Source organism: Lontra canadensis, unplaced genomic scaffold, assembly GCF_010015895.1.
Source record: "Lontra canadensis isolate GAN:19392208 unplaced genomic scaffold, GSC_riverotter_1.0 scaffold187, whole genome shotgun sequence".
NCBI classification, from domain to species: domain Eukaryota; kingdom Metazoa; phylum Chordata; class Mammalia; order Carnivora; family Mustelidae; genus Lontra; species Lontra canadensis.
In genome coordinates, this window is record NW_022631181.1 from 1348048 (window position 1) to 1370311 (window position 22264).

Genomic DNA, 22264 nt, shown 5'->3' on the forward strand with positions numbered 1-22264 from the left:
AGGGCTGACAGTGATGGTTCCCAGGGCTGGCTCATGGCTCCTCACTGTGGGGGCCCTTGGAAACCTGCACCAGTTTCTTGGTTTTTGGCAGATGGATGAGGAAGCAAGGAGCAGGGAGACAAAGGCCCCTCTGTCTGTCACCTGGGGCCCTCCATCTGGGAGGTGAGTTGGGAAGAAGTAAGAGCCCCGCAGAGGAGATGAGGACTCCTGCCTAGAAGTGGGACGGGCACCATGCTGTCTGCCAGGATTTGTTCATCATGAGCAATGGGTGGAAAATTATCTTGGATTCTTTCCTGAGGGGACAGGAAGGCTAGGGCCATCCATGGAGAGGAGAAGTTTCTCTACACCAGGAATGTGATCACTGATTTATTTTAAAATAGAATAAAAGTGGAAAACTTTCAGTTGATCATGGTTTGGGGCTGCTCATGGCTGCCTAGCCAGGTCCAGAATATGACTCCTCAGGAGCTCAGGCTCCAGCCTTTGACATGGAGACAGCTCTGGAAAAAGTGCCAGTTGGCCTGTCACTGCCCAGTTCTCTGGGGAGCCTTCCCCCTCCAGCCTGACTGGCTTCTTTTCTGGGAACCCACAGGGTCCAGATCTACCCTTTGGAGTTGGCAAGGGGGTTTTGGGCACAAATCTGTCTCCCTCGTACCAGAAATAGTTTCATACACCTGCAGAATCCATTCCTGATCCCTGATCCCCACCACGGCCCTGTGTGTGATTGCTTTCTCCCTCTGATAAATCTGGAAACTGAGAACCAGAAGCTGGAACAGCCGGGACAGTCAGAATAAAAACCAAGAACGCCCAACTTCCTGTGACACCTCATACCACAGATGTGGCTTGGGCTTTCTGGGGACTGACAGTCTACGTGGCTCCGAAGCATTTTCTTGACGGATTAAAACACAACATAGCCACTGCAAAGGGAGGCCTGAAGTCTTGTTTGTTCATCGTGAAAGACAAGGGCTTGAGAGCACCAGATGGTATTAAGAATTAGTAGGAAATGATACACACAAAACATGTTGATTATATTTTAACACATATGCAATACTGAATTTGAGTAGTAAGAGACTAGAAACAAGTCAAGTGCTCAACCTGGGGAGATTGGATCAGTAAATGGTGGTTTAAAAAAATTAATTTAAAAATGTGTGTGTGTGTGTGTCTATATCCCAAAATGGAATACTATGCAGCCATCAAAAAGGACAGGTACTTTTTCTACATACTGATGGGACATGATCTCCAAAATGTATTGTTAGGTAAGAAAGGCAATTTGCAAAGTAGCATGTGTAATATACTACCTTTCATGCAAAACAGGAGAGAAATAGAATATACATTTGTGTTTACCCAAAGAAATCCTGGAAGGGGATATGAGAAGCAAATGCTGATAGTTATAGAGGGGAATGGGTAGATGGTGGCACGGTGGGAGCAAGGATTTGCATTCTAACTTTTAAATAATTTTAGATGGTTTTGAACATCACTAATCAGATGGGAGTTGTATTACCTAGTCAAAAAATTAAGTTACAAAACCAAGTGAGAATCAAAGGCCCAGTAGACTAATAATAAGAGTTATTATGAAGTATTATCTAGCCTGTAATGACTTTTGCCACCATTGTCCCTTGACTGTCACGTGAACACATTTGAGGTCTTAAACCTAGCTTGACCTGACTCTGGCTTCCTCAGTGTCCCAGGAGAGGGTCCCTTTTAGCCCACTTTGAACCTAGCGAGGGTTCCTATTTGGGTTTATGCTGGGCCCACACTTCCCTCTAACGTCCACGTCATCTTGGTGGCCCCTTTGGCCATGGGTGGTCAAGTCAAGAGACATGCTTGTCTCGTTCCAAGAAAACCCTTGAACTTTTAAACTCTTGGTGAAATGTTTATAGGAAAAAATGTGTCCTTGTGGGCTCTCCCTGATGCTAATATCCAATGGACGGAGACTCTCTAGAGAAGATAATGACTGAAAACCTGTATATCATTTGAGAAAACAACCTGATAGGGCTGTTAGCCAGCCTTTTCTCTGCCAGGACCTCCCCAAACACTGCTCCCACCCCACCACCCAACAGCCTGTGTGTTAAGTGATGCTTGCCGTTTCCTGTTAAAATGAGCCAAAGACACAATGCGGCCCCACTGCATCTTCTGATCTGCGTATGGTCCCCCGTTGCCCAGTGGCTCCAGCTTTCCTTCCCAGACCAGAGGCCCCTTACATTTCTACAGTGCTCACACCTTGCTCCTAGCTCTCTGGTCTTTGGGAATTTCGGAAATAGCCTAAGGCTGCCCTCTATTCTCCAAGCTGCTTTGGAACACCCACAGGGCTGTTCGTGGGGCCCCTTCTCAGCCCACTCTGGGTTGGGTCCGTAAGGCCTTCCTGAACCTTCTCAGGAGTCAGGCAGAAAGGTGGCTTTCAGCCTTTCCCCCTTCTGTCTGACTCTGAATCTCTGTATTTGCTTTGTCTTAGTCTTTCTTCCCTGCTCTCACCTTTTAGGTGCTTCCCTTACCCTCTCTGTCGACTCTCTGTCTCCCCATTCCTGCCTCTTGCTGTCCCCCTCCTCCCGTCCTCCCTGTTCCTCTGTATCCTCTTCCCTCTGTGAGGGACTTGGCTGCCCTGCCCTCCTCCTATCTCCTTCTGTGTCCACCTCGGTGTCTTGCCCTGCTCCCACACACCCCTACCCCAGCCCAGATCGCCTGGCCCACCCAACCCCTACCCTGCTGGGCTTGCTGGACTCTTCCAGAGGGGGCACCCCTCCAGATGGGCAGGGCCAGCTTCATGGGTGGGCCACCAGGGCAGCTGCCTGGGGCTCAGAAGGGCCTGAGCTTGGTTTGACACCTCAGAGTTGCTGTCTTGAAACTCTTAGTACTTTTTGAATAAGCGGCCTGCTTGCTCACTTTGCACGGGGCCCCACAACGTAGGCAGCCTGCTCTGCTGAGGGGCGTGGACTTTCTGGGAGGGTCCAGGTTCTGGGCATGCTGCTGCCCCCTCCCGCCTGCTAGTAACCACATCTGGACGTGCGCCCAGCTTCCGAGGCGCTCCCACTATGGGCTGTCCTGCAACAACAGAAGGTAATTGCCAGATTCATTCCCATTTTACAGATGAGACAAGCGAAGGCTCAGAGAGGCCAAAGTTCCTTGCCCCAGAGCCCAGAGCTCAAGAGCCTGCCTCTCAAATCCAGGCTTTCAAATTTCAGGCTGAGACTTCAGAGTCTCCAGCAGGACCCCTTGTGTTTCTGAGCCAAGCGTCAGTCTCTGCCTCTGTGAAATGGAGGTGGTGGGAGTAGCTGCCCCACAGCAGAGCCAGTGGGCACTTAAACCTCGAATATTCTGGATACAGGTGCCTGGCACGTACATTTTTACACAGTCGCCCCAGCCTCTCTGTACCTATTTTCTCGTCTGCCAAGTGGGGGTCATGGGAATGTGAGGACCCAGATCAGTGCTCAGCACAGGGTCCAGCACGGGTGGGCGGGCAGGGTCCGCACTCAGAAGCCTCTGGCCGCCCTCCCTCTTGGGCAGAGGATGGGGTGATTTGTGAATAGGAAAACCATATTGTCCAAACTGGGGCACTGTGAGAGTAAAAGCAGCACTCTTAATAAGCATGTTGAGATAAGAGGCCCAAGCCAGGATATAGGGTCACTACGTAGGTATCGTGAGCATCTTGGGCCTGGTAACAGGAAAGCAAGCATCGGGGAGGGAGCAGAACCACACCCCGGGCCTGCCTCCAGCTGGTAGGGACTAGGGCTGGGATCTAACATTTGCCACAGAGAATGGTTGTCCCACTTGCTCTGGCTCATAACATCAAGACATCTGTTCAGGGAGAAACAGGATCAGGGAGGGCACCTCAAAGACCACACAGTTCAGGCCCGCTCCCAAATATTCTAGAAATGTCTTCCAAGGAAACGGGCAATGCGTAAACCGGGTCTAAACACTCCTGCCCAGGCCCGGCTGAGAAAATGGGCTCTTAAGGAACTGCCCTTTGGGGTTGGGCTGCCAGCTTGGAGGGAGGGTGCTGTATTCAAGCCACAAGCATCTGGATTCCTGTCCTAAAACAAGCAGAACCTCAAGCCTGTGCCCATGGTCAGGGCCTCGGTGAGGACAGTGATCACCACATCACACCTTGTCCTTTCTCTACAGACCTCCGGAGAAAAGTCCTTCTGCCCCCTGGTCCCAGGAAGGCCTCCCATTCCCCGGAGTGGGTTTGTTTGTAGCCAGAGGCACGTGACCACTGGGACTGGTTTTCGTTTCTGAGACTAGGAGTCTGGGAGTCCGTGGTTTGGCCCACCCAAGCTAAGCATGTAGGACATTACTTATCGTCTGCATTTTTCCCCTCAGCCCTGGCTCAGCTTTCTGTCTCCACCCACGTTCCCTTCCTCCTTACACTCTCACTTTTAATTTATGATCCCCTGTATTTGTGAGTCTTTTGAGATTTTTTTTTTTCCTCCCTTCTGGACCAAGTCAAAACATAAGCAAACAGACAAACCTGCAAGCAAAAACATCCTGTAGCACTCCTCCTTCTGCCTGGACAGAGAACATCCCAGCCGGTGAGAGCCAGAAGGCAAGGGGTTAAGAATGTTGCAGAGGAAGTGCTGGCCCACGTTAAAAGTGAGGAAGTGATCCTCATTTGGGGGCAGGGGTGGGAAGGAGGTAGCCAGCTTATCCCGTGTGACTCTAGGGAGGCTGAACCAGGCTTGAGGTGAATATGACAGGTTGCTGCGAGTTCAGTTTAGTCCAAAAAGGAAGAGCTTTCTAATGACTCGATGGGTTTTTCTGGAAGTTCTGCTGGGGAGGGTTTGGGAGGGGGGAAAGAAAGAGGATTGACCTGCCCTGGAACATGGCAGAACCCAGGGCGAGTTTATTTTGGATTCTTTTATTTCTGAGTGTTGACCTGGGGGCCCAGGGGATTCCTGAGGGACAGTCCCAGGGGCAGTCTCCCCCCATTTCCAGGCAACGCTAGGCAGTGAGACTGGCCGCGGGCACTCCTGCACGATGTCGCCCGCATGCTGGTTTCTTGGGTGCAAAGACTTGTGTCTCGTCCCCGCGTGAGGTGAGCTCTGCCAGACACGATTCTTTGCACACCTTGCTCTCTGCGGCATTCCCATACCTAGCCTGGCGCCTGGCCCACCGCAGAGATTTGTCACAGTAATCAAATGAAGAAAACAGCTTCTGGTGGCAGAGCTAGAATTCCAACTCGGTATTATCTGCCTCCAGAAATAGCCCTCTGTAAACATAACAGCCAGGGGCCTGTGTGTTGGGGCCAGGATCGTTACCTACGGAAGCTGCCCGATCCATCCTGGTTTGCCTGGAATGTTCTGGAAGCACCGCTTCGCAGGACACCCCCAAACTGGATGGCTGATCTCCTATACACCCTGTGCTGGGGATCCCACATAGTTTTTACAATGACCAACCTTGCAGATGAGGCGATGGCTCTGTGGCCCGAGGTGGCATGGCAGGCGTGGGGCTGGGCCAGCCTGAGCATCTGGCTTTGCTGCCGCCTGGTGAGGCTTACGCTGTAACCGGAGGGGGGCAGACCCCTCCATCCTAAAGCCTCTCCAGCAACGGCTTTGGAGATCCTGGAATTTCCTCTGGGCTCCAACCAGCTGTTTTTTCCGTTGAGGGTGGAGGGGCGGTTTTCCCAGCAAGACCCTTCCTTAGGGCAAGGCTGGAGTGTTGCCTTGGGAAAGGTGACGGCGCAGTGACGGGGTCGAGGGGGAGGGCAGCCTGTTCCTCCTCCCCCCACGCCTGGGAACAGGGTGGGATCTCAGGCTCCCCTGTCCCAGTTGCTGGCAGCAGCGCCTGCCCTTTTGTCAGCCGCCTGGGCTGGAGCCAGGGAATTCTAAGGGGCCAGAACCTGCCTAGATGCCCCAGGGCCCCTGTGCCCAGGGCCAGCAGCCTGGGCAGGGTGCAACTGGGCAGCTCACGGCTCCAGGATCTCTCGGGGCTCCACCGGGCTGAACGGGCCTCTGCAGCCCCTGCCTGTCCAGGAGCCTGGTGAGTGGCGACTATTTTCCAAAGTTGGGTGAGTCTAGACACCAAAGGCTCTTGGAAGGTGGGGTTGGGGAATGTGTGAGACGCGGTGGCCCTGCCAGCCCTGGGCCCGGGTGGGGGTCAGCAGGCATAAGAACGCAGGGCTCTGTTCCCAGGGATCTCTAGCAGGCAAGTCACAGAATGTCAGCTACAGTCACAGGGACCGCAGGTGGGGCCCTCGTGTCAGGGCAGACCAAGTTCAAATCCCATCTCTGCCCCTTCCTGGCTCTGGGATCTTAGGCGAGTGGTCTTGCTTCTTTGTGTCTCAGTTTTCCACCTCTGCAAGATGGGACTGCAAAAGCCCACGTGGGTGGGTTGTTCTGAGAAGAGGTACTGGGTGCACAGTGGGCACCCAAGACGTGGGAGTTAATGTCTCATGCCAGCCTTTTGGTTTCTGTTACTCTCAGCTCAGAGCTGTGCTCTAGGACCCCAAGACGGGAGAGGGCTTCTGAGTCCGTGCATAGAAGCTTGCTAGTGAGACGTGAGGGAAGTCTGACAGATAAGAAAGGCTCATCACAGCCTTATAGTGGAAGGGCCGTCTTCCCCTCCAGATGCTTGGACGTGCTGTGACAGGACAGACGGATATTTCAACCAGCCTCATGGACTGCTGCTGCGATCTGTTAGAACAGACCCAAGTTCCAGGCGTGGTTGGTGATCCTGATCCTGTGCCTTCCAGAGTCCCAGTTTCAACACCTGTTAGGTGGGGATGGTAATCCCCCCGTCTCTGGGGGCCTTGTCTGGAGACTGGGAGATAAGGAAGGCCAGACCCAGCCAGACGCCTGGCTGTCCCAGCAGGAGCATTTGCTTTCTTCTCCCAGCTCTGCCTGGGTTCCTAACAGAGTGCCCAGTGGGACTGGGAGGAGCAGAGGGAAAGAGACAGGGCCTCCCCAGGCAGAGGAATCTGCCCGGGTAAGGGCCCCAGAGGTTTCAAACACTCCTGGTGCCCAAGGGAGCAGGTGGGATTAGAAGAACTTGGACTCTGCGGTCCTTCACTCCCCAGCCCAGGTAGCCCTTCTTGACCCTAGGCCCTGCAGCCCTGTGCTGGGTCAGTGACCCTAGGTCGCTGACATTACCCAGGACCTGTGCTCACATTCAGGGGGCCTCTCTTCCTCTCTTTGTGGCTTTTCTGCACCTGGGCTCCTGCCCTGTGCTGCTTTTCCCCACCTCAGCCTCTCCTCCCTGGAGCTTTGTAAGCACACAGCGCTCCCCACAATTGTAACTCCCACCTCTCCCTGGGTCCCACCTCCCTGATGTGGCTCTGCTGTCCCCTCAGTCCCCTCTAGGATGCAAACCCTCAGCTAGAACCACTCCCTCCCTCTTCCCTGCTCCTGCCATGTGCCCTACAGATGTCTGCCACAACCCTGTAAGTCCCCATTCTAATCCCACTTCTGCAGTTTCCTGGCTGGGCGGCCTCGGGCAAGCTACTTAACCTCAGTGAGTTTCTCCTCCTTCATCTGTAAATGGGGCTAATAATAAAATAATAGTTCTAACCTCCTGAGACACATAGAGACTGAGCTAGTAACATGAAAATGACACACACATAAGAAGCTTTCAAATTTATTTAACACATTTTTTTATGGAGCGCCCACCGTGTGTCACTTATGACTTAAGGGGCTGGGGTGCAGCAGTGGCCAGAACAGGCCACAGAGGCCACAGCCTCTGCCCTCAGTAAATGTCAGCTCTGACTCGGGCATCTATTTGCATGACTGCTTTTCCCAGCTCCCCACAGCAGGGTGGGCGGGGATGTGGGGGTGTGGGGTGGGGTGGGGTGGGGGTGGGGAGGAATGTTGTCTAATTCATCTGCATGTCAGACTCCCAGCTCAAGGCCTGGTCTTGCTTGCTTGTGAAGGGAAGGGAAGGGAAGCCCTCTGATTCTGGGCTTCCCTTGGCATTCCTGATTTCCCTGGAGAGTTGATTTCACCTGAAGGGGAGCCCCTTCCTTCAGCAGTGGAACATTGTAGGGTCAGGCAAGCAAGTCTGTGAGGCTCTAGGTCTCTCTCTGTCTCAAGCTGCTGCCATTTTGGATGGTCCTGGCACTGTAGCAGTGAGGTCCCTCCTCAACATTGAGATATCAGAGCTGGAACAGCTGCGTGTGAGGCAGGGTTCTCTCGGTGGCAGGGGACAGGATCCCAACTCAAACTGGCTAAAGCAGGAAGGGAAATTCATCGGTTGAGGGGAACTCATCTGTCCAGCAAGTGTTTCAGGCATGTTTGGTCTCGCTCCATCTTTGAGGTCTGCTTCCTTCCACTTTGGTCTTGTTTTCTGGTGGAGTTTGCCCAAGGGGTGACAAGAGTATCTGGGAAGGCTCTCACTGGCCCACTTCAGGCCCCTGTACCCAATTCCTAAAGTGGTCATTGGTGGCCAGGGGATGGGGTATTCTCATTGGCCAGGCTTGGAGCAGGGGGCTGGGTTATCTCTTTCCAAGCCCCTTAGCCTGATGAGGCAGAGGGAGGGCTGGCTTTCCACAAAGAAGAGATGGTCGGGTCACTCCCCAGAGGGACCCAGAAATGGGCACCACCTGGGAGCAAGTAGAAGTCCAGAAGCTGTCTCTGGATTCCAGGGGCTCCTCATCAAAATCTTAGGGTTTGCTAAGCTAAGGTTTGCTGAAGGTTACCAGGAAGGGGTACTTCTAGAGAGAAAGGCAGCATTTCTTCTGTTAGGGGAGTGATTTATATTTGATTCCTTTCTGGGACCATACACCAGGAAGGAGGAAGGGAGCAGACGTTGCTGGCCTCCTACTCTGTGCCGCACACTGCTAAGCTCTGCGTGCTTCATGACACCAGAAGCAAGCACAGGTTGTGGAAGGAAACTCCAGAGTGGTGAGCAGGGAGGAATAGAGTGGATGCCCACATCTCAATCCTGGTTCTGCCCCTTCCTAACTGTGTGGCCTCAGGAAGATTGCTTGACCTCTCTGTGCCTCAGCTTCTTCATCTTGAAATGGGAGCAGTAATACCCTCTGTGCTGTTACTATCTAGATTGCACGAGCTTGTGTGTTGAAGTATTTAGGGCAATGTCTGGTGCATTGCAAACTTCCAGTGAATGTTAGTCATTGTTTTAGTCTGTCTTGGTGGCTATAACAAAAATATAAACTAGGAGGCTTATAAACCACAGAAATTGATTTCTCACTGTTCTGGAGGCTGGGAAGTCCAAGGTCAGGATGCTGCCAGATGTGGTGGCTGGTGAGGCCCTGCCGCCTGCTTCATCGATGGCTGTCTCCTCACAGACCGTGGAACTTGGGCTCTCTCTGTGGGGTCTCTTATGGAAACACTCATCCCATTCATGGGGCTCCGCCCTCAAGACCTCATCACTTCCCAAAGGTCCCGCTTTCTCATACCCTCACATTAGGAATGAGGCTCCAACATGTGAATTTGGCAGGGGGACAGCGTTCACGCTACTTGTTATTGTTACTACTTTTATGGCAATTAATTGGGGGAAGGGAATAGAAAGTCCATGTCTTATGGTGGAATTCAAGGCATAGCAGCGGGGGTTTACCAGATGTCAGTTTGGGGTGGGGGAGGATGCCTTTCTGGAATCCAAAAACCAGACCCAGACGCTGCTCCTTCGGCTGCATCCATACTCATCTCCTGGGGGTCTCCACACTTACCTGCCTTACACCCTTGTCTTAGATGTGCGTATTTTGTGAGTTGCTGGTTCTGGCTGCCCCTTGGCATTACTCACCCCCACCCCCATGCTGAAAGACCCCAGGTCAGTGAGACTGAGAGATGAGGAATCAGCATTATCATGGTGACCAGATTGCATCCATGGCTTCAGGGGCTCTGGGAGCAGATGAGTCTCAGTCCCCGGGACTGGCCAGTGTGGGCCCCTCTCTGTGACCTGGCTTCTCCCATGAAGCCTCATTTGGGTATCTCTGGTCCCCACTTGTCTGTCCATCTAAGACCTTTCTTAGAGCATTGGCCGTTGCCATGGAAACAACTCTTGAGGCAAAACTGCCCACATGGGCTGAGGAAAAGGAAATAGGGAGATTACCAGATTCCCTTGCTCTCTGAGGGGACCCCAATTCCTAGAGCCTCCAAAGACTGCTACTTCTGACTGGACTTGGAACTAGCAGAAGGATCCTTACCCAGCTCACAGGGCCCCTTGCTTGTCTCCTGCCTCCAGCCTCCAGCACAGCCCCCATATCAGCTGTATGAGTTAGAACTGGGGTCATTTGAGAAAAATGGACACCCCTCTGCTCAAAAACCATCCATGGCTCCCTATTGCCCCCAGGGAAAAGTTGGTGCTTTGCAGGGGTCTTCTTCTTACAGCCCTCCCTCCTGCCATCCCACTCCACACGTACTCTCACCACACTTGATCAAGCCTCTGTGCCTTTGCACACAGTTCTGTCTGCACAGATGCTCCCCTCCTTCTGTGGCTCCACTTAGCAAAGGCTTTGCACCCTCCAAGGCTCAGCCCAAATGTCACCTCCACCAAGAAGCTTCCTCTGATTTCCCCGACCAACTTGCCTTTACTTGGTACAGAGCCAGGGTAAAAAACTTGGCTGCTAATGGCCAGGAAGGGGACACAATGAGTAATGTAGGGACTATGTTGTCACTTCTGCAAAGAGATCTGCACCCTCCCATTACAGCTAGAAGTGAGAATGACTTGGCTCATCTTTATCACCAGATCTCTCTGATCTCTATACCAGCAGGACCCAGGGCAAACTCTGTGATGAACTGCCACTGGCTCATAGCCACAGAATCAAGAAGGTATTAGGGAGGGGTGGAGATGGCAGAGAACCCCATCCTGTTTGTGATGTAGCCCAATATGGCCAGTTCACTGGAAGTCTGGACTTTAGATGCTCTGAGGAGCATCGACAATGCCCCTGTGCCCACCTCCCCTACATGAGGCCGGGGACTGGCCATCTCACACCCACAGCTTCTAGCAAGGAATGTGGCACTTAGAAGGTGTTCACTAGCAGCCTTTTGAATCAATGTTTGAATGCACAGATCTGTGCCGTTTCCTGAACCTGTCAAACCTGCTCCTGCCACAGGGCCTTTGCACTTACTATTTGTACTGCCTTCAATCAGATAGTCACATGTCTCCCTCTTCTTATATTCAAGTTTATGCTCAAAGGTCACCTTCTCAGAGAGGCCTTCTCTGAGCACTCAACCTAAAATAATACCCTCTCCCCCATCTCTATGCCCCGTTCCTCTTTTTTCTTTTTATAAGATTTTATTTATTTATTTGACAGAGAGAGAGCGGGAGAGGGAACACATGCAGGGGAGGCAAGACAGGGAGGAGCAGGCTCCCTGCTGAGCAGGGAGCCCGATGCAGGACTTGATCCCAGAACCCTGGGATCATGAACTGAGCCGAAGGCAGATGCTTAACGACTGAGCCACCCCATTCCCCTTTATATTTTTTCTATAGCACATCCCACCACCTGCCACTGTAATCATTTTATTTTTCCATCATTTACATAGTGTTTCCGGTGAGCCAGGCCTGCTTCTAAAACACTGACAATGTAAACTCATTTAATCCTTAAAACAACCCTGTGAGGGAGGAGCTGCATCCCTGCTAGTTTTCAGATGACGGAGCTGAAGCACAGAGAGGTATGGTGACTTGCCCGAGGTCACACAGCTGGTGAGTGGCAGAGCAGGGATTCAAACCCAGGCTCTCTGGCTCCAGGGGTGATGGCCCTCTTCATTGTGCCTTTGTTTATCTGTTTGTTCCCATGCCCCCACCCCCCTAAAGAATACCAACCCCGTCAGTTCCCAGATCCAGGCTTGGGGCCTGATAGATGTTTAATAAATATTGCTTGGAAGGTTAGAGCAAAGGAAACAGGAGGATCTGAGAACTGGAGGGAAGAATCCCCGGCCTTCAGAGCTTTCCGTTAGCCCAATGTCAAGGCCATCTTGCCGGAACTTTCTCAGCCTCCCGGAGGGTTTGAGTCAGCCTGTCTGGGAGAGGCCCCAACCTAGCCTCTCTCACCCTCCCTCACCCTCCAATAGGGCCTCTGTTTTCTGACCTCTCCCAGGCCAAGGTGCCAAACCGCACTCCTGGAACCCCAGGCCCATGCTGAGCGCACTTCCTCCTGTGACAGGGCCGCGGAGGAGAACGTTCCGGGCCCGAGGCAGGAAGTCTCGGAAACAAGGTGGCCTGGAGTGAACAGGGCTGTTGGGCAGCCAGGGAGGGGCCCAGCAGGGCTGTCCTCCACCAGATGTGCTGGGAGCCTCAGCGTGGCTCAGGGGACAAGCAAACAGGACATGAGGAAAAGGCTGGAAAGGGGCCCAAGTTCCGATGCTGCAGCCTGTCGGTGACCCAAGCATAGCCAGCACTCCCTGACGTTTGACCCTGTTCGGAGGGCTTCCAGAGAAGGCACGCGCCCTCCCAACTTCCCCTTGGACCCTCAAATAGCAGGTCTGCCAAGGTAGCAGTGGGAATGCAGTTCCCAGGCTTTACCTTGCCGGTGGTGTTTGTAAGTCCTTGTGATTGTGATAGGCACTCTGCCCGCGGCTTCGCCAGCCTCATGTCACTGAATGCTCACAGCTCCTGGAAGCAGATGCCAGGGATGAGGCTCAGAGAGGTGAAGCAACTCATACCAGGTCACACAGCCTACAAGGGCCGGAGCTGGGATCCAATCCTAGCTCTAAGTGGGTTGGAACCAGATTCCAGGAAAGACCACAAGAGAAGCCAGATTCTACCCATTGCTCATTTGTCGGGGTAACCTGGGGAAAGATCATGAAACTTGTTTGAATTTCAGTTTTCCCGTCTGTCAAATGGGAATAAGGGGAACTCAGCATCGCGTGAGACCCCGCAAGGGCTGGCTGTGTTGCTAGGTGCATCCCGTTGGGCCTTCTCCTTGATCTTCACAGCCTGCAGGGTGATCTCCACGCCCCAGAAACAGAAATGGGGGGTTAGAGATGTGGGGAATGGGTCCAAGACCTCACAGCCTGGGGCTGGCTCTGGGTGATGCTGTGCGGCTCTGTGTGGACCGACGCAGGACAATAGCTTGGGTTCAGCGGAGAGATTTCATCAAGTGCAAAACTGCTTTGTAGAGGCTCTCGTGGAGGATGTGGGGACGCAGGACGGGAGAGGAGACTGAGCTGAGGGCGGCGATGGCAGTGGCCAGGGCAGCTGTCTGATCCCGGAGGAGGAGGCTCAGAGGAACCACTGCCTGTGGCCTGGCTCCCATCCCTCCTCTGCCCCCAGGCACATTCCAGGCTGGTCTTCAAGTTCCGTTGGTTTCTAGAAGTGTGGCTTTTTGCTTCGGTTCAGAATCTGCTAGCTGGATTCAGCCCAGCTTTCTCTTCACCCGGGGACAGGGATGCTGCTGGTTCTCCCAGATAAGCACCGTCTGAATTTTCTCCACGAATGTTTGCTGAGCACCTGCTGGGTTGGGGGGTGGGGACACTGTGTCCACCCATGTCATTGCTTCATGACCCGCTCATGAGAACTCTAGGAGGGAGGTTGTACCATCAGCCCCAAATTACAGACGGGAACACTGAATCTTGGAAAAAAGATAATTTGTACCTAGTTGCTTAACTAGGAAGGGACTTTGAACCTGGTGGGTAGCTTGGAAGGGGGAATGAGCCTGAGACCACCTTGTCACAGTCAAGAAGGACCCCAGACTTCCTCACGGGGTGGGGAAGGGGAGGCTTCTAATCAACCTTCAACCCCTGGGCCAGAAATCTTAGAACTGCAAGAGGTCCCAAGAGATGATTTTACTCAGACTCCCTGATTTTCTGAAAGGAAGGTTTTACCTTTTTTTTTTTTTTTTAAGATTTATTTATTTATCTGAGAGAGAGAAAAAACGTGGTAGGGAGGGGATGAGGGACAGGGGAAGAGAGAGAGAGAGAGTCTTAAGCAGACTCCATGCTGAGCAGAGCCAGACACAGGGTTCGATCCCACAACCCTGAGATCAGGGCCTGAACCGAAGCGAGAAGTCAGACGCTTAACCAATTGCCCCACCCAGGCACCCCTGAAAAGAAGGTTTTAATATTACCATTTTATAAGCAACCCAACCACGCGTGGCCCCTCAGAGAGGGAAAGTGATTTGCTCGGGGTCACACAGCATGGAGCTGAGCCACCCTGTCTTTTTATCGGCACAAGACAGACCCATGCCCCGTTCGACTACGGCATTTTTTTAAACCTGGAAGGGAGACTTTGACACCATCTATTCCAACCTCCTTGTTGCACAGATGGGGAAACCAAGGCCCCTAGAGTGTCAGGGGTTTAAATAAGGACATGTGCCAAGCAAAACCAGTAGAAGTATAAAGACCTTTGCCTCTCAGTAGCCCTGTGACCCTGGGTAGACTCAAGCTCGCTAGGCCTCTGCTTCAACTCTAAAAGGGTCATAATAATGCCCACCACCCCCACGGGGTTTGTGTGAGGGGGTGTATGTAAGGTGCTTCTCAGCATCCTGGCACCCGTAGTAGGTGCTCAGTAAAATACCATTATTTTGATGATGATTATTAATACTATTTAACCCTGACACTCTGGGCTCCAGGGCTCCTTACAGGGATGGTCTATCTGGTCTCAGATACCCGGCCTGGGGCTCTGGTGTGAGTTTCAGGAGCTACAAAGAAGGAGGGAGGGACCAGAGCCTGGAGGCTGAAAACAAGGGCTCCAGAAGCAGGAGCCTGGGGCTCAGCTTGCTTGCTCTTGTCTCCCATGTAGGTTGGGGCCCTGCTGATGGAGAAGGTTCCTTTGGCCGCCAGCTCCCAGGGGTCTCAAGGAGGCAGGGGAGAAGCCACACCTGGGGGCAGTATCAGATTCACTCTGACCCTCGGAACTGAAGGGGCTGTGCTGGCCTGGACTTGGGGCAGGAGCTGTGATGATGACTTCTGGGGAGCACCCAAGAGCCCCTGGGAGTCAAGGCTCCAAGCCCACGCTGTGAGCAGGACCCTGAGCACATGTGGTGCGCCGGCGCCTGGCCTGGGGAGACGGCGACCACCGCTGGCAGCCCTCTCAGACCACATCCTGAGCCGCTCATGCCTACGCCCCCAGGGCCTGCCATCTTCCGGATAAACTGTGTACACAGCTTGGGGATTGCTTGTGTGAGCGGACTCAAGGCTGATTTCAGGGGATTAGGCGGATCGGGTGCTGGGCCTCCTAGTCTCAGGGGACCTAAGCAGGGAGGAATTTGTTTACAGGCCACCTCAGGGGCTGGGGGAGTGTTTATGGGAAGAGGCACAGGCTATCTGTCTGGAGTCTTTGGGCACAATCTGAGTGCTTGGGAGGACACGCGGTGTTTGTGCATCAGACCCACTAGTGGGGCCAGAGCTTCCACTGAGCCTGGAAGGAGAGGTGTCCCCCCAAGCGCTCTTGCTATCGGCCTTATGCAGCCAAGCCTGGCTGCTGGCTCTCCCCTACGAAGTGGGGCCAGGTTTGCAAGGAAGTGTCTGTGCTCTCCCTGGGCACCGGAACCTGATGCCAAGTCAGGCTCTCATCTGGGGCCAGGGTCCAGCCCAGGCCCAGTCTCAGGATAGAAAGGGGCCTGGGGGACTTTGGGAAGGAGTTGGTGCTGCTCTCAAGGAGGGCTTTGAAGCAGAGAGTTGCAACCTCTCCGGCTGCCAGTTGGAAAATGAAATCACGGTGCAAACAAGAGGCTGGTTAGGCAGTGGCCACACTTCATTGTCAGCCAGGCTGGTGTCTGCTGGGCAGAAGTCATGGGCAGATCTGGGAGCTGTGTGGGAACAAAATGGGTCGGATCTGACAGATGCGGGAGGAGGGCAGGGAGAGTCTTGTTCAGGTCTTAGCAGGAAACAAATGACCAGCTCAAACTGGGAGGGAGCCTGACCACCCCTCTCTCTTCCTACCCTCTTCCCCCCAGCTGGGACTCTCATGGATCAAACTCAACTAGAGGTCTGAGGTCAAAGAGCCTTGTGATGTCAAGGGGAACCCTAGGACACAGAGAAGGGGGGACTAGATGGGGACAGACAGAGCATGCTGGGGAGGAAGGAGTGGCATTCCAGTGGGCAGGGGTACCAGACAGCGGAGTGGGTATTTTGGGGGTCTCCTGCTTCTGGGCACTCATCACCATTGGGGGTTTCCTGGGGTCTCTGGTCTCTGCGCAAGGGGGTTGTCCGGGTCCCAGGCTGTAAGCTCCGTGCTTTGGCCCTCTTACGGGGTCCTCAGCTCAAACATGGGCCCACCCAAGCCAAAAGAAAATGGGACAGACTGTTAGGCAGCCAGCACTTTCTAGTTCACTGCAGTGACTCAGCGTGAGCTCTTAAGTGTGGGCGTGGGACCGGGGAGGAAATTTGCTCTGACATAGAGCTAATTCTGTCCCGGGGCTGGCGGCCAGCCTGCGGCAGGAGTATCTGCGGTGCAGTGTGGTTTTGAGGCTCCTGAGTCCCTCCAAGCTGGGGATCCAGGCATTGTAACCCCTAAGGTGTCTCCCTGAGAGCAATCTGTCGGGGACCAGGGGCCCTTCTCTCTGCCCTGAAGGGTGGTGAACTGGTAGGTGGGGGCAGCCAGGAGACCCTGCAGCAGACTGACATCAGAACCTACAGAAGCTGTCTGGCTGGGGTGGGGGGTTAGGGGGTAGGGGGGTAGGGGGGTGGGGGGAGGTGAGGATGCCGGTGGGGAGGGACTTCTGTGAAGGAGGAGCCGCATGTGGAAGGCCTCCTGACACTTCAGCTGCGGGCCGAGGCTGTGATCTTGAGCAAGTAGAAATAGCAAAGATTTGGGGGTCAAAGCATCCTTGGTTCAAGTCCTAGGCAAAGGCTTAAAGGCCATGGGAGCCCGGCTTGGCCACCTCCCCTCTCTGAGTGAGCCTCTATTTGTAGGTCTCTGAAGGGAGGCTCCAGAGGGGTGAGGCATGAGGGCGTATGGTGGGCCAGACAGAGTTCTAGGCTCTGGGGGACACACTACGCACAGGACAGACTGAGCCCCTCTTCTCTGTGGCTTAGGGAGGGTCGCTTGCTCAGTCAGAACCCCAGTTTCTCCAGCCCCAAAACGGGGTGCCCTCTGAGGGAGAGGCGTCCCCTTCCCGAGGTTGGAGGGAACTAGAAGAGAGGCATCAGGGCTGGCCCTCTGCCCGCCAGGGTGGGCCGTGTGGGGGGGGCAGAGAGGAGACCAGTCCACGGCTGCCCCAGCTCACTTTCTGGCCATGCCACCCCCACTTCCAGGCCAGACACCAAGGCAAGCGCTTCCAGTTTCCCTGATGGGCTCCCACACCCACGGGCCCTGATAAGGCCCCTACCGTGGGCCCGTGGCCAGGAGTTCAGTGGCAGGCGCGCTGTGGCTGGAGAGGCGGCGGGTTGGGAGGGTGAAGGGCCTCTGGTGGCAGGGGCCAGGTCGGCACAGAGGTGAGGGAGGGCAGGTGAGGGGCCGCTGAGCCTCTCAGAGGGGAGGATGGGGCGGGGCGGGTGGAGGGGGAGCCGGGAGACAGAGACAGGGAGACTATAGGGAGGACAGAGTGCGACCCAGAGACGCACACGCACAGATAAGGAGAAAGAGGGAGGCTGAAGGACAAGCAAGCAGGGAGAGACCTGACAGACGGACACAGACAGACAGGGAGCGGTGAGTCCTTTGCGGACTTGGGGTGCCCGTTTAGCAGGGGCATGAGCAAAGACACAGGGGGGAGCAGAAGGCACACAGCTGCTGCCCAGATGCCTCTCAGCCCTGCTGTCCCCTGAGCCCTTGGGGACACAGGCCAGCGGGCAGCAGCTGGAGAAGCGGGGGCCTTGGACTCAGACCAACCCTATTCAAATCCCTGCACTGCCGCTCACCAGATGTGTGCCTTCAGGCAAGCACGACCACCCCCACCCCCTCTGGCCTCAGCTGTCCCCTTGAGAAGGCTGACTTGGTGACAGCCACCCTTTCGGTGTGAGGAGGAGGTCTGGATGGGGAAAGGCCCAGGTGGTGCAGCCCAGCCTCCAGGCCTGGGCCGGGGGTGGGAGTCGGGGGATGGAGGACACAGTCTCCATGCATGCTTGCAGAATGGATGCACGAATGCACCCCCATCTCCAAATGACTTTTCTTGCTGTGGGGCGCCCGGGTGGCACAGTGGGTTAAGCCTCTGCTTTCGGCTCGGGTCATGGTCTCAGGGTTCTGGGATCCAGCCCCACATCGGGCTCTCTGCTCAGCGGGGAGCCTGTTTCCCCCCTCTCTCTGTCTACCTACCTGTGATCGCTCTCCTTCTCTGTGTCAAATAAATAAATAAAATCTTAAAAAATAAAAAAAAAAAAGACTTTTCCTGCCGCACCTGGGATGATGACACATTCCTGTTTGGGCCATTCACTAGAGGTAGGGGGTCCCCGGCAGAAAAATCGTAGGGAACCTGGAACCCTGTCTTGCCCCATCTGTAAAATGCACACTGTGAACCCTGCCAGACTGACCTCATGGGGGCTCTTGGGAAGTTCCACTGGAGCAAAGACCAGAGAATTCCAGAATGTTCTAGGGAGGCCAGGTGGTGAACGAGGACAGAGAGTGGGTTTGGCAGTGTGGCAGGCTGAGTTTGAAGCCCAGCATGATGCCTACCTGCCTGGAGCCACACACAATGCTCATTTGACCTACCTTGCGTACCTGAGTTACCTCTGTGACCTTGGGCACATTTCTCACCCTCTCTGGGCCTCGGTTTCTTTGTAATAGTGCATAGAACAGTGCCTAGAATGTAGTGAGGGCTACATGCATGTTTCTTTAATAAAAATGAAGCCAATAACATCCTCCTGAGGTCTTGTGCTCTTTGTGGCAGGAGGAACCAGATGTGGATTTGAGCCCCCATCTGTCTGGCCAGGGGAGGGGATTGCCAAGGAAGTGTGAGGACTTGGGTGCTGTGGAGCCAGCTTAAACTGGACCAGGGCTTCCAGTGGCTCATCCAAATTCATTCCCAGTCTGAGAGGAGGCTCCGGGGTTGGGGGTACCCAAGGGCCCTGGGCAGGACCAAGGCTGCTTGCTTGGCCCTTGGCTGGCCCAGCGTGGCTTCATCGGGGATTCAGGGATGCAGGCGTGGGCTGGGCACTGCCCGAGCGTGAACGCCAGCCAAGGGTTTGGGCTGTCTGTTTGCCCTGGGCTTTTCTGGACCTCAGGAGACGAGAGAGGGCTGACATAATGGACACCCCTGCATCCATCCTCGTTCACGTCACCGGCCTCCGGAAGCCCCCGCACTTGACCTCTCTTCCTTCACAGTGCTCATTTCCTCTTAGCCTCATTTTCTATCCTTCTCCCTCCCACCGCTGCTCCCACAGGGCCATTGTAATCCGTTCAGTGTGTATCTTTTTATTTGGTAGTGTTCTTGCAAAACGTTTGTTACTGTTTTGTGTGCTTTGCCGCATTTGCATGTGTGTTTTCAATGCACTTAAGAGCTATTATGGCTAGGTGGTTTAAGATGCTCTGAATGCCACTGCTGTGTACACACTGGATAATCTGTTGCTTCTACCAGCTGCGTAGCATTCACCGGTCCCATCTCCCACAGTGGACATTCAGGGGCCTCCAGCTTCCAGCCATCAGGGGATCCTCTGTGTGCTGCCCACCACCCCCAGCATCCCGGAACCTTGATGGTTTTCATGCACATGATCTCCCCATGGTCTCTTGCCTTGACAGCCAGCACCTTCACTCTTTGTTGGGAGGAGTGACCTCAGGGGCTGGGAGTGCCTGGGAATGCACATAGGCAGGGCAGAGGGATACAAATACTCAGCCTCCTGGACCATGACCTCCATTGTTCCCGGAGCACAAGCAAGAGCCAAGGGCACCTTCTGCACCCTTGTCCAGCCTCCTCCCCTTCCTGATCCTATTTCTCCACTCCCTTACTGATTTTTCCTGGAACATTGCCTTGATAAATCACTATTGCAGGGGTCATCATTGGACGTTTGCTTCTGGAGAGCCAAAGCTAAGGCATGACCCCTAACCCCCAAACACTACCCATGAGCGTCCCCAGTGCTTGGTGCCTCCTGGGGCTGGAAGGTGCACAGGAGTTCTTGGGTACCCATGGTGTGGCATGAGAACCCGTGCCCCTACCCTGACAGCCTGCGGGGTAAGCTTGCCAGCTTTGCATTCATGCCACAGTCCAGTAGGCACTAAGTGTTATCTGGCTGTGGTTCTCATTTGGATGTCTTTGAGCGTGAATTTGTCATACACCGACATTTGGAGGTTTCTCTCTGGTAAATTACCTGTTCGTACCATTTGACCATTGTTCTGTTGGAATTGTTCTCTTTTTAGATTTGAAGGAAGGAGTTTTTGTACCTTGTAGACGGCAATCCCTTGATGGGTTTGGAGATTATGGCAATCCCTTGATGGGTTTGGAGATTATAAATCTCTTGGAGGCAGGCAGCCCTGGAGGCAGGGCCTCTGTGTGTGTGTATGTGTGTGTGTGTGTGTGTGTGTAACCCACTGTAGGCAGGGGGCTTGGGCCCCAGCATGGGTGAGGCCCTGGGGCATAAAGCTGGGAATAAGACCCTGTCCATGCTCAGAGTGAGCCATCTGGAGGAACCACAAATAGCAATGCTGGGTTATAACACTAATGACAACACACAGGTGTTATAAATTGAATTGTATCCCCCACCCCCACCAAATTCATATCTTGACATCCAAACCCCCAATACCTCAGAATGTGACTATGTCTGGAGACAGGGCATCTGGAGAGGTGCTTAGGGTAAAATGAGCTCACAAGGGTGGGCCCTAATCCCTCCTGACTGGGGGCCTTATAAGAAGAGATCAGGACACAGACCCACGCAGAGCGAAGACCATATAGGACGCAGGGAGGAGGTGCCTGTGTAAGAGCCAGGGAGAGGGACCCTCGGAGAAACCAATCCTGCCAACACCTTGATCCTGGACCTAGAGCCCCCAGAACTGTAAGAAAATCAACATCTGTGTTCTTTGAACAGCCCATGCTGTGGTCCTTCGTTACAGCTGCCCAAGGTGACTGCCCTAGAAGGCATGATGCTCCTTGTTTCCAAAGCCTCGGGGGAGAAGGACACCTCCCCCCCTTGCAGGACTGTTACCTGTGACCACATATCTAATGGGCTTGGCACCTGCCACACAGAAGTGTCCGGTCAATGATGATGTCACACGTGCCCCTTAAGTGCGTGCTTTGTGCCAGGCTCTGAGCTGGGTACTGGTGAAGAATGAGCATCTGTTGTCCTGCAGGCCTTTTGGAGGTGCTGGGGGGCAGTGGGTAGGACGTGGTCAGCATCACAGGGAGAGGCCTGAGAGCTGGAGGGACCAATGGGGTCAGAAGCAGGTATCAGTAGGAAACTCTAGCAGATGCTGATTCTTACTGACTCCACCGCCACCCCACAAACACCAACATTAGTGGCCTTAGGCTCTACCCATATGTGTACAGTGCTTCACAGATCTTAATTTGCCTCCCTGTGCCTCCGTGTCCCCATTTGTAAATGGGTATGCTCGTGTCCCGGCACCGGAGTTCTGTCGTGAGGGGTGAGTAATGCGTGCGTGAAGTGTGTGGTCCGCTGTCCAGCACACAAGAAATGATCCGTTAGTTATAGGGGTGAGCTTTCATGCCCCAGGCAGCACCCAAGCACCCCAAAACACACCCCCACCTACTCAAGCCTCACAGCAGCCTGGGGGTTGGTCCTGGGATCTGCCCCGTTGCACTGGGATCGCGGTGGAGCCCCCGAGAGGACTCAGTCCCTGTCCAGGCTGCTGTAGCAGAATGCCAGAGACTATGGGGCTGAAGCCTCAAACCTTCCTGTTCACAGTTCTGGAGACTGTGGGGGGTGGTGCAAGACCATACCTGAACAAGTTGCTTCTCTCAGGGGTCTCCGTTGCAGGACCTGCAAATAGGAATGATAAGAACACTTGCTCTGCTGCTTCTCAGGGTTGCTGGGAGGGCAAGCTGAGGCCATAAAAGGAAAGAAAGCCATCCTTTCCTTTGTACACTTCCCGTAGGTCTCCAGGAGGGGATGCCAGGGAGGAGAGGGCATGGAGGCAGAACACTGTCTCGGTGGCCTGGGGAAGTCTGTCCCAGAGGCCTCAGAGCTGCCCAGCTCCAGGCCTCGTTTCAAATGGGTGTAAGGTCAGGGTCACAGGCCGAATCTGGGAGTGATCCAGAGCGTCCTGTTTGCTCCCTGGGCTCCTCTGGGGAGCTGAGGGTGGAAAGGGGCCAGGCTGGCCACAGGCTCACCTGCCTGCCTGGGCTGTGATGAACGATGTGCCCTGGGCCTCCACCAGATGTCCCGAGAACTGGGGAAGTGGCTTCCTTGACAGGTTAGGAAAAGGGGAGCAATGAGTAAGACGCTCTAGGGCATGAGGAGGTGTGGGAACAGACATGGAAAGACGTGCTCCACCTTCTGGAAAGCCAAGTGGCTAAAAGCAGGGCTCAACGTCTGCTCATCCTGGGTGTGAATTGGCCACT

The 22264-nt window shown here is 54.2% G+C and overlaps 1 protein-coding gene across 1 annotated transcript in view; it reads left to right on the forward strand.

Annotated features, from left to right (window-relative positions):
* CMKLR1 (chemerin chemokine-like receptor 1) overlaps positions 1-22264 on the forward strand; it is a 45778-nt gene that overhangs the window by 16782 nt on the left and 6732 nt on the right. The window contains exon 1 of the mRNA XM_032847401.1: positions 5434-5998. The gene's annotated coding sequence lies outside the window, so the exon portion shown is untranslated. Of the gene's footprint in view, positions 5999-22264 lie in introns of the transcript that reaches the window.